Raw genomic sequence first — 18,149 nt, forward strand, 5'->3', positions numbered from 1 at the left:
ATTGCCTTATTTTTAATCGAGTATAACTAGTGGCAGATTCAAGAAACAGCTGACCCTGTGTTTGCAAATGCTTTCCAATTGTCCAGCTTTACAAATGTACCATTCACAGTCCTTTCCCCCTCTTCTTGCCCTTTTTCTCTCTCTCTTTCAACTTTTCACTCAAGTTTCTTTTATTCTAAGACATTTCCCTGAAAGAAAATAATTCTTCAAGGCTCATGTGACGATGAGCCCAAGCTGCTTCTTTGTCCTTCCCCAGGTCTCTGTGGCTTTCACAGGGCTGGGGCTGAGCATGGTGTGTGTCTTCAGCAAATGTGTCCAAAGGCTGCCTCAGCTGGACCGAGCTGGGAACAGCACTCTGGGACAGAATGTCTTTATGACCTGCACTTCTGCCCTAGTCTTGAAGAAGTGGGCTCTGTTATCAACATCATCTCCGCTTAGCTCCAGTAATTGAATTGTTTTGCAGAAAGTAAAAGGGAAGAGTTTTATTGGCAAGCTTTGTAGAACATTTCTCCAAAAAAGGAAAACCAAACTCCTTCTCATGCTCTTTTGTAAAAGATGAAACAAACTCCAGGAGTTTAACCTTTAAGGTGTGTGATTCAATAAAATGAAATTGGCCTGTTATTTCTGGAATCCAGGAATCTTATGTAGGTCTTTATCAGGTAGAAAATGGTTCAATCATTGTTATTTCTTTTTCTTATTTCAAAAGTGGTATTTGCTCTTTGGGAAGCACTGGAAACACTTATGGAAAAACACATGTGAAAAACATTCTTAATCCCACCACAAGAATAAAAGTACTGTAGATACAAGTATTAGACATATTCTCAAAAATGGTCTGGAGAGATAGCTTAGTGGTTAAGGCATTAGTCTGTAAAGCCAAAGAACACAGGTTCAATTTCCCAGGACCCACATAAGTCAGATGCACAAGGTTGCACATGCATTTGGAGTTTGTTTGCAGGGGCTGGAAGCCCTTGTGTGTCCATTCTCTCTCTCTCTCTCTCCCTTTTTATCTTTGTATCTCTCTCTGAAATAATAAAATATTAAACAAGAAATATTATCAAAATTAACACTAATTACCTTCAAAACAATGACTATTCAATCTGTAAAGAATGATTCTGAGAGCTGAATTCAAGTAGTTCAATGAAACAAGTGTACAAATAAAATCCTCAGCATATTTCTAGCAAGTTGTACCAGTCAGTTTTCTCTTGCTGTGACAAAATGCTTGAGAGAGTCAGCTGAGAAGGAAGAAAGACATACTTTAGCTCATGGTTTTGGAGGCTTCAGTTCATGATCAGCTGGCTCCATTGCTTTTGTGGTGAGACAGAATATATCATGATGGAGACTGTTAGAGCAAAACTGCTCACCTCAAGGTTAGTGTGTAGGGAAAGAAGAGAGAGAGAGAGAGAGAGAGAGAGAGAGAGAGAGAGAGAGAGAGAGAAAGAGAGACAGAAAGAATCACCAGAGCCTCTAGCCACTGTAAACAAACACCAGATGCATGTGCCACCATGTACATCTGGCTTACATGGGCACTAGGGAATCAAACCTGGATCCTTAGGCTTTGCAGGCAAGTGCATTAACTGCTAAGCCATCTCTCCAGCCCCAGAAAGGGCATTTAAAGACAATTGTGGCACCTTCACAGCTCAGGAGTTAAGTAAAACTTGGACATTTTTGTGACAGGTTTTCACTCTGTAGCCTCACTGTGTAGCCCAGGTGGGCCTCTGACTGTGGCAATCCTCCTGCCACTGTCTCCCAGTTATTCGGATTATGGGTATGAGCTACTAAACCTGGCTCAAAATTTAGACTTTAAAAAAATATTTTATGTGTGTGTGTGTATGTGTGTGTGTGTGTGTGTGTGAGAGAGAGAGAGAGAGAGAGAGACAGAGAGAGAGAGAGAAAATGAGAGAGAGAGAGAGAGAATGAGAGAGAGAGAGAGAGAGAGAGAGAGAGAGAGAGAGAGGGAGAGGAGAGAGATAGAAAGTGAGAGAGAGGACAGAGAGAAAGAGAATTGGGGCACATGAATGCTTCACTGTTGGAGAACAACTTTCAGGTTAGTCCTTAACTTTCACTTGGATTGAGTCTATTGCCACCTGCCAGCTTCCAGGGAGTTCTCTTTTCTGCCTCCCTTCTCACTCTAGGTTCCCTGGTGCCACAGAAGCCTGCCACAGCTTCCGGCTTTTACTTGGGGCTTGGGAACCAAACTCAGACACTCAGAGTTCTGTTGTAAGTGTCTTAAGCATTGAGATACCCCACAACCCCAAATTTGGCCCTTTTAATTATTGAATCTTACTACATTTAAAACTCCAAGAAAGTTCATTTCAAGCAATGATTCTTAGTGAACTATAGTATTAAACATCAGTGAGTCTCACTCTAGCCCAGGCTGACCTGGAATTCACTATGTAGTCTCAGGGTTTCCTTGAACTCATGGCGATCCTCCTACCTCTGCCTCCCGAGTGAGGTGTGCGCCACCATGCCCAGCTTTTACTGCAAATCTTTCAATAGCCTGTTGTACTCATCGGATTTCACTTTTGTTTATAAAACAGTTTTTCAGCCATAGAAAGGCACAGAATAATGATGCCAAACTCCTATGAAGTCCCTCACCAACTTTTACTAAAGAGCCTGTGGGAACATGAGGCCTGGAGCCAGGGCCCAGGCCCAGTGTAGATGAGACTCAGGGCCAGTGATGAAGTTTGATATCAAATTGTTCTCTTTTACTTAGAAAGGTTGAACAGTGAGCTTTTCATTACAAATTGAGCATCTTCACTATAAAAAGTTTTCTGCAAAAATGTTTTACAAATCATTGGGCTAAAAGACTTTCTCTTAGCTGAGACATCCAGCATAGAGACCCATGGAGGATTAGGAGTTCAAGGCCGGCCTTGGATACACAGTGAGTTCAAGGTCATCTTGGGTTACATAACACCCTGCTCAAAAAGTCAGTTAAATGAGGGGATTATGATCATAATATATTGCTTATATTATGGAGGTTGTCCCTAAAAAGTTAAAACAAATGGGCTGGATAGATGGCTTAGTGGTTAAGGCACTTGCCTACAAAGTCAAAGGACCCAGGTTCGGTTCCCCAGGACCCACATAAGCCAGATGCACAAGGTGGTGCATGCATCTGGAGTTCGTTTACAGCAGCTAGAGGACCTGGCACATTCATATTCTCAATCTCTCAAATAAATAAAGAGAAATAAAATTAAAGGGTGGCTGGAGAGATGGCTTGGAGGTTAAGGTGCTCACTTGCAAAGCCTAAGGAGCCAGGTTAAATTCTCCAGTACCCATGTAAGCCAGATGCACAAGGTGAGTTCATTTGCTAGAGGCCCTGGCGTGCTCATTATCCCCCCCTTTCCCCCTCTCATAAATAAATAAATAATAAAAATATTTAAATAAATTTAAAAAGTTAAAAAAACAACCAACAATAAGAAAACCAAAACCAAACCAAACCAAACCAAACCAACCAACCAACCAACCAACCAACCAAAAAAAAAAACAAACAAACAGACAAACAAAAAACCCTCATTAACAGCAAGAACAAGAACAACAACAGCAACAAAACCCAAAGCAAAAACATGTGGGCCACCATTTTCTGTAAGCTCCAAGTGCGCAACACCTCACCTATGGTAGAGAAGTCCAGTGACAATGTCATGTTAAACACACTGTCCCAATAGTAAGTTACTCTTGTCCTTTGCTACCCAAATCCCAAATCCTGAAGGCACAACTGGGTCAAAGTACAAAACAAATCACCAAACAAAAAGTGTTCTCATGCATTTGTTCCTCCAGAGTGAAGTTTAGAGTCTTCAGAACATGGCTGTTTGCAGTGATACCAGCAGAGTTTAGTCTATGCCAGATTTATAGTTATATTGGAATATGGTTGCTCTGATAGGCACTTGCATTGTGAGTTCAAAAAGGTAACAAGGGCTGGAGAGATGGCTTAGTGGTTAAGGTGCTTGCCTGTGAAGCCTAAGGACTCAGGATTCGTTTACCCTGTACCCACATTAGCCCAATGCACAAAGTGGCACGTGCTTCTGGAGTTCATTTGCAGTGGCTAGAGGCCCTGGCACACCCATTCTCTGTCTGTCTCTCTTCTCTGTATTTCTCTCTCTACTTGCAAATAAATAAATAAATATAACAAAATTAAAAGGTAACAGATAGTCCAGTTATAAAAACACTGTATCTTGGGGTGGGAAGACAGCTCGGTGTCAGGCACTTGTCTGCCCCACAAAGGTGTTGATTCGGGTTCAGGTCCCCAGCATTTGCACACATGCTGGTGGGTGTGGTGTCCCCCTTTAATCCCAGTGCTTAGGAGGCAGAGATGAGATTCCAGGGCAAGCCGGGGGGCCAGACTCGCTGAGTTGGTGAGCTCTGGGTTCAAGTGAGAGACCCTACCTCAGTAAATACAGTGGACAGTGTTGAGGAAGACTGCCAACATCAAGCTCTGGCCTTCGCACACACATTCACACAATGCATGCACACACCTTTACATGCATCTACACATATGCAACACGCATAAGCATACAATAATGCACATTACACTCACACACAACACACACACACACACAACCTTTTTCATTCCCTCATTCTCTGCCCTGGCTGACAAGACCAAAGGACACAGGGGATGTCTCTTCTGTGCTGGGACTTGCCAAAATTAGTTCCTGGAAAATGTGAGGTTCATGGCAGGGACATTGGTGAGATGGATTATTTGAGATCCAGGAAAAAGATAAGGGGGGTTTCAGTAATGGGAACTGACAAAGACATACAAATTCACTGAGAGAGAACCCAGAAGTTCTGGGGAAAATTAAGCTGAAAATCAAAACTCAAGGTACTTATGTATAATCCAGGTGAGAGGACAGACAGGGAGGTGGGGGAAAGCTCATCTCTCACTGCCTTAGTGTTTCCGTTGACTTGTTCTGCTAAGGAAGCACCCACTCCGGCCCTTTCTGGGAGGCACCATCTGGCTGCTGACACTGATGAATTTTATAATCACCTATAATTTTACTTTATGAGGTTCTGCACAGCACAGCTGACTAGCACGAGAGCTCACCATGGCTCACAGAAAACCACGAGGACCCCACCAACCCTCCCAGCGTTACACAAGGGAGAAGACTGCTGACATGATTTAAATCCACCGGCCTCATAAAACCAAAGACAATATACCCAGTTACATATTACCACAATGAAGTCTGAATTAGTGAAAAATAAAGTACAATGAAACCTTTAATAAGTAGTTATTTTCAATTTTGCCAACATTTCTTAAACCATCATTTGATGAGGGTTGAACTGTGTGCCAAACACCATGGAGATTGGTTTTCCACCAATCTCTACTTTCTGATGATGTATCTCCCTGTAAATATTGACACCTCTATCTGGAAGATTCTGCTGCATTCTCCTGTGTGTGTGTCTCGCCCTTGGACTAAGTGGCTTGTGATAAAAGCACCCTCAGATTTCTTTTTAAAGAATTTACATAGAATATAGTAGCTGAGATGATGTAAAATTATAGTTTCTAACTCAAGTAATGCAAGGACTTTCACCAACATCCTATGAGACTTAAGTCATTCCTCAGGACCGATGAACCGAGCCACTGATTCTAAGCTCCAATCACTCTCACTCAGAAATCTGCTTTCTCTGTGAAGGTTTAGAATGACTTTGTAAGAGTCTTGTTTTTCTCAAGGGCAGTTCATGTGACAGAACACCAGCCCAGCTCCATACTAACAGAAATCTTGACCAACAGAATGGGGAGGAGGGATCCGAGGCATGGCATCCCTCTTTGCTTGACTCACATTCATGTCTGAATGGGGCTCCCGAAGACATACTCAACTTTGCTTAATCTGGTGTTTGTTCCTCAACCATTTTTGCCATAAATTTGTATTTGTTGTCATCATCAGTATTTGTTTTTTGAGAAAGGACCTCATTGTGTACCCAGGCTGGGCTGGAACTTGCTAGGTAGCCCATGCTGGAATTGATCTCATGGTTTCTTTTCTTACCTTAGCCTCCCAAGTGTTGGGATTACAGCTTAATGTGGGGATCTGGGGGCTAATTTCCGGCCTTTGTGCTTGTGAAGCCATCTCCCTAACCCCAGCTTGCAGGATGAGCAGACGAATAAGCACAAAAGCAAATACAGGAGTGACAAATAAATATGAAGCTTCCAAGAAGTCAGAAACGATTTCAGTAGCAGGAGTACAACAGGCCTGTCTAAAGATGGCAATGGTTCATTAAATTTGCATGTGTGCATTTTTATTCATAAGCAAACAAAATAACTTTATTTCATATCTCCTTTGTTTCCCTCTATAACCCTTTTTTTTTTCTGCCAAAAGTTCTTATCCTGACTTCACATTTTCTGATATTCTTGTTAAAATACATATTGAAAACCTACCACATGCCAGGCTCATCCCAGGAACACAATACGTTAGTAAGGGGAGGGTGAAAACTCCCTCTGGGGCTTATGCACAGCGCACAGATAGCAGACTACAGACATACTGAGTGTATCTTACTATAACGAAGGGGGGCAGTACTAAGGCTCAAAGATACTTGGGCATTTAGGTGGGACTCTGGCTGATTGTACTCGATGGACTGTCTGGTTGACACTGACGCCACCCATGGTTACAGCAAGGCCAGGTCTGAATGGAGTGTGGAGCAGGCGGACAGCAGGAGGGAAGCAGCCCTGCGTGTCTCTCAGTGGGCTAACCTGAGTCCAGCCACTCATGGGCCCAAGTTCACTTTCAATCCCACACCCCCTTGGCCTTGGCATGCAGCACAATTTACCATGCTTGTTGCTAATTCGCATTACAGAACAAAATTCCACAGTTGCAGTTCCCCATACTGGTTGACCGTTTTGGCATCTTACCAGTCTTGTCAGTCCCTGTTGGGTGCCTTTTCTCAGCTTGGTTCTGGCTCATCTCCAACCCCATAATAGCGTGATTACACACACTCAGTTGACTCTGTATCTGTGTGGAACCTACTTGGCCCCTCAAAGCTAAAAATGCCAATCTATGGCCAACCTCATACGAAACTGGTAAATTCACAAGGAGGAAATCTATACGATGGTTTCTATAATAGCTTTTAGAAGGTTTATCTGAATCTCTAAGAGACACCTTTCCAATATCACATCAGTGCTGTGAGGCATGAAATACAATTTTTTGCAAGGGGAAAAGGCCAGTAGAATCAAGTGCTTCCTTCTAGCACATGAAGTGTCGTCCTTGCAGGAGAAACTTAGCAAAAGGTGGGGACCCAGAGAAGCTGACCTGGGCAGTGGGATCTATCATATAGATTAGCAGCTACTCTGGGCAGTGCATCCTTCAGAAGGTCTGCGATGATTAATCCTTTTTGCATGTTTCTATGTGTGTGTGTGGGTACATGTTTGTGCAGATGTACATGCACATGTGTGCACATGCGTGTGGAGGCATAAATAGACTGGTTTGTCTGCCTTGGTTGCTTCCCACCTTATTCATTCATTTTATTTTTTCACATGCAATATGTGTGGCGTGTGGCTGTTGTGTGCACGGAGATGTGTCTGTCTGCCCCGTGCGCAGGCATGCAGGGGCAGGAGGAGGATGTCGAATGTCTTCCTCTAATGCGCCTATTTCTTTAACATGTATCTCTCACTGAACCTGGAGTTTGCTGCCCCCAGAGTGGGGTTGCAGTTGTGTGTGGCCATGCCTGGCTTTGTATATGGGTTCTGGGGATTGAACTCAGGTTCTCATGTTTGCATAGCAAGCACTTTTACCCATTGAGCCATGGCCCCAATCCATCCACCTTTTTTTTGTTGTTGTTGTTTTTGTTTTTTCAAGATGAGGTCTCACTGTAGCCCAGGCTGGCCTGGAATTCACTATGGAGTATCAGGGTAGCCTTGAATTCATGGTGATCCTCCTACCTCTGCCTCCCAAGTGCTGGGATTAAAGGCGTGTGCCACCACACCTGGCTATTCACCTTATTTTTTGAGACAGGGTCTGGTAATGAAAGTGGAACTCATTGAGTCAGTTAGGTCAGCTAGACAGCAGTGGGACAGCCCTAGAGATCTTCCTCCTACCAGACTCTGCCTCCCCAGGGCTGGGATTTCAGGCACACGCCACCATGCCTGGCTTTTTTTTTTTTTTTTTTTTTGTGGTAGGGTCTCTCTCTAGCCTAGGCTGACCTGGAATTCACTGTGTCATCTCAGGGTGGCCTCGAACTCACTGCGATCCTCCTACCTCTGCCTCCCAAGTACTGGAATTAAAGGCATGTGCCACTGTGCCTGGTTCATGCCTGGCATTTTTATGTGCTGGGGATCCAAACTTAGGTCAAACACTTTGCCTACTGAGCCACCTTCCCAGCACTGTGACGGTAAATTTTCATTGTCAACTTGACTGAACTTGGAATGGTCTAGGAGACACACTGCTGGGTCTGTCTGTGAGAGTGTTTGTAGAGAGGCTTAACTGAGGAAGAAAGAGCCATCTCGAATGTGGGTGGCAGCACTCCATAGGCTTGGGTCCTAGCGTGATAAAAGGAAGAAAAGGAAGAAAGTGTGCTGAGCACTCACATTCACCTCTCTCAAATGGGGACTTGCATGCAGTGTGGCCAGCCATGCCCCTGCCCTCCTCCTCAGTGCCCTCCCTGCCATCATGAACTGACTGTGCCCTTGAGCTGTGAGACAAAAAGAACCTTTCCTTCCTAATACTGCTTCTGTCAGGTACTTTGTCACAGCAGTGAGAAGAGGAACCACTGCTCCTGTGGGAAGACTGCCATCAAGACATCAGGTGGAAGAAGGAAGGAAACGAAAATTTCCTGGTGGTCTACTCTCAATCAAGCTTTGTGTCCTATGTACTATTGACACATCCCACAAAACTGGGAAGGTTGGATTCTTATCACTGTTTTATGAATGAGGAGACAGGGTTCAGAACCCAGATTATCTGGCTAGACTAGGAATGCAGCCTAGAAAGGCTTACTCCCCAAGTGCAAGTGCAAGTATAACAAGGGACAAGCCCTGGCTTCAGAGAGGGGCCCATCGGGGTCTACAGCACACTGATCACACTGGTCTGAGCTCCCACCTCTTCCTCTGACACGAGCAATACCCACCTATAGGGCTCTGGTGATGCCGGCATAAGATAACATGCACAGCATGGTGGAAACACCATAGCTGTAGGGGAGAGCTATTATTATTGTATCCATCTGAGAAGTTTTACTGGTCTCAGATACTGAAGAAAATGTGTCATTGACAGCCGGATAGAGTGGAATGACTGCTCAGCTAAACCAATAGCATCGTGATAACAGGATTAAGAGAACAATGCCCATGCCATGCAGTCACAAGGAGGTGCTTACCATGACTGCTCCCCCTGTTGTTTTATTTACATCTGACTGGTCCGAGGAGAACCTGGGGCTACGGCAGCCTAAAACTCCTGGGCAAGATGTCTGCCCCAGTGAGTGCTATAACATGGCAGGACCTGGTGACTTAGAACCCACTACTCAGCAGTTTCCCTCATAAGTCAAGGTGGTTCCCAACTTACCACATGTGACTTAACGATGTCACACTCTGAAGCACTGTGATGGTGATAAGTATTCAGTAGAAACTATACTCGAAATTTCATCTTCCGATATTTGGCCTGGCTAGTGGTACACAGTCCAGCCCCACCACACGACGAGAAGAGCAGAGCACTCAGCCCCGTGGCGTTGTGGGAAACCACCAACACTGCAGTGTGCTGTGTGGCTAAGTGAGAAGCCCGTGGACGAGGCCTGGTAAATGCCTCTTGGCTTGCATTGTTTTCAACTTACAATGTACTTGTTGGGATTTAACGTTATTGTTTAGTCCTGAGCACCATACTCCTCCCTTCCCTAGCCTGCAACAGGTGCACAGATACTATAAGATATTCATACATCATGTAATAAATCAATGTGTGCTGAATTGTTAAAAAATAAAGAGAAAATAAAAGGCCAGCAACTTTCCCATGTCATGATGCAGTCGCAGATGGACAATTGCAAAGTGGCCCTGAGAAACGACAGAGCCACAGAAGGCGTGAGAGGCTCGTGGGCCAGTAAGTCAAATACAAGATGCCTTCGTAGACAGCTGGAGATAGGACTTTCTGAAGTGGTGAAGTTCAGAAAGAAACAAAACATCATCTTTCTCCAGTCTACACTAGCTATATTCCAAGGTAGTTTGGTACACTAGCTATATTCCAAGGTAGTTTGGGGTTTATCATATTAAGCAAAATAAGTCAGACTCAGAAAGAGTCTGCATTTTTTTACTTGTGGACCCGAGATTTCATTTATGTATTTATGACATGAAAGCAGAAGAGAGATAGGAAAATGAGGCCATGGGGAGGGGAGAGGGGGAGGAAGAAAGAAGAGGGAGGGCGTTGCAGTCAGGTTTGCATTGCTGGTAGAAATCACCCAACCAAGAGCAGCTTGTGGGAAAAAGAGGTTTATTTTGGCTTACAGGTGAGGGGAAGTTCCACGATGGCAGGGGACAATGATGGCATGAGCAGAGGGTGGACATCACCCCCCGGCCAAAGTAAGGTGGACCATAGCAACAGGACAGTGTGCCAAACACTGGCATGGGGAAACTGGCTAAAACACCCGGGAGCCCACCTGCAACAATACACTGCCTCCCAGAAGCGTTAATTCCCAAATCTCCATCAGCTGGGAACCTAGCATTCAGAACACTTAAGTTTATGGGGGACACCTGAATCAAACCACCACAGAGGGCATGGAAGTGAATAGGTTTAAAGTATGTTATGCACTGGAAAGAAATTGTCTTTATGAAATCCAGCAGGATGTACAATGTACATATGCCAATAAAAGTGTGCAAAGTTAGTGTTTGTATTGCTTGGAATATGGAATATAATTAAATTCTACTTTATTTTTATTTTTGAAATGGGGTTTTGTTATACAGCTCAGGCTGGCTCCTGACCTGTGAGTGTCCTTGGTGCTGGGGCCATAGGCACGTGCCACCATGCCCGACTCCATGCATGTGTGTTTGGGGGAGGTGCTGACATTCTCGCAGGACTGTGATAGTGCTCGGTGATGTGTGTTGTTGGGCGTCTAGTATCCACAGCTAACTCCCACCCAATGCTATGACACCCCCACAGATCTTCATACCCTGCCAAAGTGCTCTTTTGGAGGGCAGTAAGGCCCCCCGTTCTTGCTAGCCATTTCTCTAACTGTTTGGTATCAAATCCAGGGCCTTACATGTGCTGGGAAAGAGCTCTCCCACTGACCCACACCTTCAGGACAGCATTCTGGTTTTGAGATTAATTTTAGCTCGTCATATGAATATCGGCTTAAATAGGGCATAAGATTCATTGAAGCTTTCCTATGAATTAATCACAACTCCCATATTCCTGGCTCTGAGCTACATATAGATGAATGGCAGTCATGTGAGCCAATGATCGCAGTGGTTCCTGGGCCACAAAAGAGCAAGAGGGTGAGAGCACTGGTCTGCGGGTGAGGAGGTCAGGTAGGACCACTGAGGGACGAGAAGTCTGAAGGAGGACGACTTCAAGACTAAGGGCACAGCAGACAAAACACGTGAGAAGCACAACACCGGGTGCTTGGGAAGCAGCACGTTTTCCTGAATGGCATGAGCGAGGGACACTCTGGGGGACGGGGCTGTTGAGCTAGGCAGGGACATGAGGACATGCTCTGAGCAGGGATGTCCGTGGGATGGAGGAAGGAGATTTAGCTGTTATCTTACCTGAGTATTTTTTGAAAAAATCATTTTTAGGTTAGCATACTAAGAAATGGCTTTCACTACGACATTTCCATATACATGTCATTATACTCTGTTCTCCTTCCCCTCTCCCTCTGCCCACCCATCTATCCGGTGTCTCCTCTGGCCGATTCTCTTCTCTGGCCCACATAGAAGCCCTTTCTCATCACATGTGTTCTGTAACCACATTTATTCCCCTGTCTCTTTGGTTCTCTTTCTCATCTTCATGATCCCCTAACTAGTTTCATGACCCCCGGCAGACATAAATACACAGACTCTCGTTTTGCATATGAGAGAAAACATGCAGTATTTGCCTGAGTCTGGCTTAATTTGTTTAACGTCACGATTTCAGTTCCATCCATTTTCCTGCAAATGTCAGGATTTCATTTTTCTCAGTGGCTTCATAAAATTCCACTGTGTACCTGCACTATATTTCTTTATGCACTCACCTGTTGATGGGCGTCTAGGCCCACTCCATTTCCTGGCTGTTGTGGATACGGTGGCAGGGAACACAGGTGTGAGAGTGTCCCTGTGATAGGTTGATTCAGAATCCGTCAGGTCAGTGGCCAAGAGTGATGAAGCTGCTGTATATGGCGGTTCTGCTTTCAGCTTTCCAAGGAGCCTCCATACTGACTTCTACAGTGGCTGGACTACTCATAGTCCCTCCACCAGTGGCTAAAGACCCCTCTCCCCTGCAGTCTTACTTGGATCTTACTGGGAAGGGTGATGGGCTGGCTTTCGTGTTAGGGTCACCAGGTAGGTGTAGGAAACAGTGTTAGGTCTCTGGCCTTTGATGACCTCATATAAGAGCATTTACTGTTTCTTGATGAGGAACTCTTGGTCTTTTTATATCTTTGCCACACTTAAATATAAAAACTTTATCTAGATTTTCTCTTGAAAATATTTAAATTGAGCTAAAATTATCACTAGTCACAACTTTCTGGAGTTTTAATCTCATATTATATTGTAGGATTTCTGTATCTTGTGGGTTTTGAGTATGCATTGGCCATAAACATAGGAGATTATTATGCATGAGGGCTGTTATAGTGTGCCAAGTTTGCACTCATTCATACAATCCCAGCAAGTGAATAAGGGTTTCTTTTCTCATATCCTTGCCCCTAGGGTTTATGTTGCCATGGATCATGGGAACACAAAATCATCCTTCTACCATCCCTTCTTCCCTCCTCACGGAAAGTACATGGCAGCCTGGATTACATGCCACCTTGGAGTTGTAGCTCAAAGGCCACTTCCACAGTTGGCTCAAGGAGGCTGGGTGGTATCTGCCTGCTTTCTGATAAAGTAAAGGAAGAGGACATTCAAAACAGTCCTTAGTGGAAGATCTGGCTGGTATCTAGATGTTCCTTTTTCAATTCTTTTTTAATTATTTATTTATTTTTTATTTATTTGAGAGTGACAGAGAGAGAAAAAGGCAGATAGAGGGAGAGAGAGAGAATGGGTGCACCAGGGCCTCCAGCCACTGCAAACGAACTCCAGACGTGTGCGCCCCCTTGTGCATCTGGCTAACGTGGGTCCTGGGGAATTGAGCCTCGAACTGTGGGGTCCTTTGGCTTCACAGGCAAGTGCTTAACCACCTAGCCATCTCTCTAGCCCCTCCTTTTTCCGTTCTTATAATTTCAGAAAAGAATGACATTAATCATTACCAACCCCTTTGGTTCTGAATGAGCCCTTTTCCAGGGTTGCTCGGAGTAAGAAGGGGTTAACGGGAAGGGAGGATGAGTAGACTGGAGGTGGGAGCAAAGGGTGCAAACATGGGTGGAGGCAGGGTGAGGCCCAAAGTCCACTGTGTCCCTGGCTTGGCTCTAGACCAGAGCTTGGCTCTCAGAGCCAGCTCTCTTTGGCTGAGATGTCACTGGTTATTGTAATCGTTACTTTCCTTGTCTCTATGATCAAATGCCTAACAAGAGCAAGGGTTTATTTTGGCTCACAGCTCCAGGGGACAGCGTTCATCGTGGGGGAGGGGAGACATGGAGGCAGGAGTGTGGGGCAGCTGGCCACATTGTTTCTCAGTCAGGAAAGGAGAACGGACAAGAAATGGGCTCAGGTTATGAAACCCCAAGGTCTGCTCCCAGTGATCTGCTTTCTCCTCTGAAGCCCCACCTTCTTCAGGTCCCATAATCTTTCTAAAAGTGCCACCAACCCATGTCCAAGTGTTCAGACACACGAGCCTACAGGGAACAGTTCACACTCAAGCCACAGTTACCATGGATGACTGGGGGAGGCTGGGTGGCATCAATCACCAGAGGTTTGTGCCCTGGGCTGGAAGAAACCCAGCTGAGCACTGCAGGTCTCTGGCAAGTTCTGTAATTGAACATCTGTTAGCTTTGATATCTCCATCTGTCTATAGAGTATGGCATTACTACCCACTCACTCTGGTGTGCCATTGTGGCAATTAACTAACAGGTGATAGGAGAATTTTGAGGCCTTTGAATTAAAGAGTCCCTCATAAATACACAAAATGTCAGCAGTATTTATAGTTTTTTTTTTTTTAATTTTTTTTGGTTTATTTTTATTTATTTATTTGAGAGCAACAAAGAACGAGGCAGAGAGAGAGAGAGAGAGAGAGAGAGAGAGAGAGAGAGAGAGAGAGAGAATGGGTGCGCCAGGGCTACCAGCCACCGCAAACGAACTCCAGACGCGTGCGCCCCCTTGTGCATCTGGCTAACGTGGGACCTGGGGAACCGAGCCTCGAACCGGGGTCCTTAGGCTTCACAGGCAAGCGCTTAACCGCTAAGCCATCTCTCCAGCCCAGTATTTATAGTTTTTATATTGGAATTGAGGGGAAAACCCTTCAGGACTGAGAATCTATTTATTTTACCATTTCTATTCATCATTTGTCTTATCTCTCATCTGAGTGGAGAGAGAAATCTAGACAAGTATTTGAGTTTTGCATTTTAGATTTATTTCAGATACTGTTCATATTACACTAATAAAGAATGATTTCTAGATACAGTAGGGGAAAAAAATCTCATCTTTGGTTAAGGAGCACTTTGTGGTCAGAGAAACAACAGGATGTGGATCCAAGACAGTGACATAATACATCTTCCATCTGCACTAGAAACAGCTCCAGGCATCCCAGGAAGGTGTTGCATGCACTCAAAGACATGTATGTGCATGTGTGTGTGTAATATATATATATATATATATATTATATATAGTATATCTGGTAATATAATATATATATGATGCCATATATATATTATATTACCAGAGACACTGCCCTACTCAGATCCATTTACATTGCTTGCATAGACCCAGTTTCACATACGCGCAGCTTCCAGAATCTATGCTATCACGCACATGCTCAGTCCCATATGTATTCCACTTGCGCTTTCAATTTGTAAGCCACCCAGGGAACTCGTTAGGTAGAGATGAAAAGGAAGGTGTTTACAAACTGGCAATGAAATATGATATTTATCCTGTCAGTTAAAATGAGCCTGACAGATGTATTTTTTGTTAAAATTAAAATTGTGAGGCATATCACATTACCCCTGGCAATACTGCCAGCTGCACAGCGTATGGCTGACAAAGAGGCACGCTGTGGTCATCTGAGCCAGGCTGCGGCTTCCAGCTAGTCACTCAGTATGGGGCAGCTTGGTAGAAGGTCTTACCTGAGAGGAGGGGTCCTCCCCATCAAGCGCACAGAGGCACACTTGTGAAACTGGTATAGAAAACATTCAGTTCTTTATTTCTCCCTTTCTTTCCTTCCATCCTTCCTTCCTTCCTTCCTTCCTTATTTCCTTCCTTCCTTCCTTCCTTCCTTCCTTCCTTCCTTCCTTCCTTCCTTCCTTCCTTCCTTCCTTTCTTTTTGCGGGGTGTGTGTGTCAGTTGGAGGACTACTTTTATGTGTAGGTCCTCACTTTCCAGCTGTGTGAGGCTAGCTTCTGGCACATTCTGCTGTCTCTGTTTTCCTTCTGGAGCTGGAATTACTGATGCTTGTGCCACCGAGTTTGGTTTTATGTGACTCTGGGTTCTGAGGATTTGAATTCAGGTATTCAAACTTGCATGGCAAGTGCTTTATCCACTGAGCTATTTCCCCAGCCAAAATGATTCTTTTTGATATTTCCCTGGCTACAGTGTGACCAGTATTAGAGCAGAGCTTTCTCTTTCTTTTCTTTTCCCTCCCTCTGTCCCTCTCTTCTTTCTTTCTTTCTTTTTTTAAACAGGGTCTCATGTAGCTAGCCCAGGAGGGCTGCTAACTCATTATGTAGCCAAGGATGACCTTCCTGATCCTCTTGCCTGTACCTCCCAAATGCTGGGATTATAGACACGCACCACCATGCCAGGCTCATCTTCAATTTTGGTTTGTAACGATAGTTCTTATCTGGAGCTAGTGGCCATGGTACTAGGACATAAGTCTCAAAATGTATCCCTTTCTCTTTGACACTCTCTAGGACTCTAGTATGGAACTTCAGGTGGGATTGGCTAAAGGAGGGATCAATTTGGGCTATTTTCCAGGGCAATCCCCCTCCTCTAGGATGTTCTTGTGCATAGTTTGTGAGAATGGCTCACTTTCATAGTGTTGAACAGTTTGCTGGTGAACATCACACTGCCAGCACATCAGAATGGGATTTCCACACTGCCCGAGGCTGGAGCGGGGGCTGAGCTGTGAACGGGCCACATCAAAGGCTCCCGCACTTCCGTGAAGGCACGCATTTTCCTCTGCTCACACGTTCCCTTTACGGACTTGCTCTTATTGTTTTAACACAGGGGCTTCAGCCCAGCACTATCCCGGTGTAACAGTGAGTCCCAGTCCCACTGTATCCTGTCCTCACCCTGTCTGTGTCTGGTGACATGTGGCAGCTGCCTAACAGTAATGTCTTCCCGCTATATTTACACGTGCCCATGTGTGACATCTTGCAAACGTGTCCATACATATACAAAAGAAAATGGTGGTGGGAAGAAAAGAATTAAGAAAACAGCCCTGAAGACTATGTGCTCTGGCCTGGTGAGGGGGCCTGTACAGGCAGTAACCCCTTCCTGTATGATCATCAACCAAGTCATCCACACACAGAAACAGTAACATGGAATGAACACAATACTGTTTCCTCAACAGCAAACTAGCTCCACAAATAGAATTCCCCCATTGAGCCGGGTGTGGTGGCGCACGCCTTTAATCCCAGCACTCTGGAGGCAGAGGTAGGAGGATCGCTGTGAGTTCGAGGCCACTCTGAGACTCCATAGTGAATTCCAGGTCAGCCTGAGCCAGAGTGAGACCCTACCTTGAAAAACCGATAATAATAATAAAATAATAATAATACTAGAATTCCATCAGTTGTCAGTTTGAGACCTTTAAGGAGGCTGAACAAGCTGGGGTGATCCACCTCAACAGCTTCAGACTAAAAGGCAAAAACCTGCCATTGGAGAGGGTGGTACAGCAACCCGAGCACCCACACAGATCTCACTGCTCCCCACAGATAATGACTAAAAAAAACCAAAACCTTTTCCCGACAACACTGGTGTTCAATGGGTCGAGTGGTGCTCCCACCCCTACGACCATATATTGAAGTCCTCACCGAGTGTCTCAGGATGAGACTTTACTTGGAAATAGAGTCACTTCAGATATAATTAGTAGAGATGACGTCATCTTGAAGGAGTGGAGGCCCTTAGTCCTGTATCCCTGTTGCTATGGTTTCAATGTTTGTCTCCTGTCTAATTCATGAACTGGAGCTGCCATTGTAACAGTATGCAGAGGCGGGGCCGTTAGGAGCTGGTAAAGCATGAGGACGCCGCGCTCACGCACTGACAAGGGACAGCATTCCTATCAGTGGAAGGCTTACCTCTTTTGCGTTCCTCTTGCTTATGTGATGCCTTCTGCTCTGTCCTAGCCCGAAATCCTAGCTAGATGTCTTGCACATTCCAGTCTTCAGAAAGAAATTCACATTCATTCTAAGTTACTCAGTCTCACCTATTTTATTATATCAGCACAAATGGTAAGACAACTGGTATACTTACAAAAAAGGGATATTTGGATCCCAAACCTATACATATAGGCAAATGTGTGGTAGACCTAAAGACAGAGATCAGAGACAGATGAACTCATATTCACAAGCCAAGGAACACTACGTGGCCAACAAACCAGCAAAAGCCAAGATATGGCCCTGGACCACAGGCGTCCCAGCATCTTTGGAGACTTCTGGCTTTCAAAACTGTGTGAGAAGTTTCCAGTGTGTAAGCCAGTCTGTTTATGGCACTTTGTTATGGTGATCCTAGCAAAGCAACACACCTAAGAGGGGGGATAGGGATCTTGAACTTCTTTTCTCTTCTGAGACAAGATTTTTCTCTGCAGCTCCAGATGGCCTCAAACCCACAATTTCCTGCCTTCGGCTCCTTTGCAGGCAAGAGCACTATGGCTGTGTAGATAGAAGTACAGGCTTCAAAGGGTATGAGCACCAATGAGTCGGAAAAGCACTGTGATGTGTATGAGCTCAGGAACAGAAATAATGGATGAATTAATGAACTG

At 44.9% G+C, this 18,149-nt stretch overlaps 1 protein-coding gene across 2 annotated transcripts in view; it reads right to left on the minus strand.

Moving 5' to 3' along the window:
• The window catches only part of LOC101601471 (cyclase associated actin cytoskeleton regulatory protein 2), a 314,827-nt gene that overhangs the window by 72,554 nt on the left and 224,124 nt on the right, over positions 1-18,149 (minus strand). The gene's annotated exons all lie outside the window — the stretch shown is intronic.

This window comes from Jaculus jaculus, chromosome 17, assembly GCF_020740685.1.
Source record: "Jaculus jaculus isolate mJacJac1 chromosome 17, mJacJac1.mat.Y.cur, whole genome shotgun sequence".
In the NCBI taxonomy this organism is placed as follows: Eukaryota; Metazoa; Chordata; class Mammalia; order Rodentia; family Dipodidae; genus Jaculus; species Jaculus jaculus.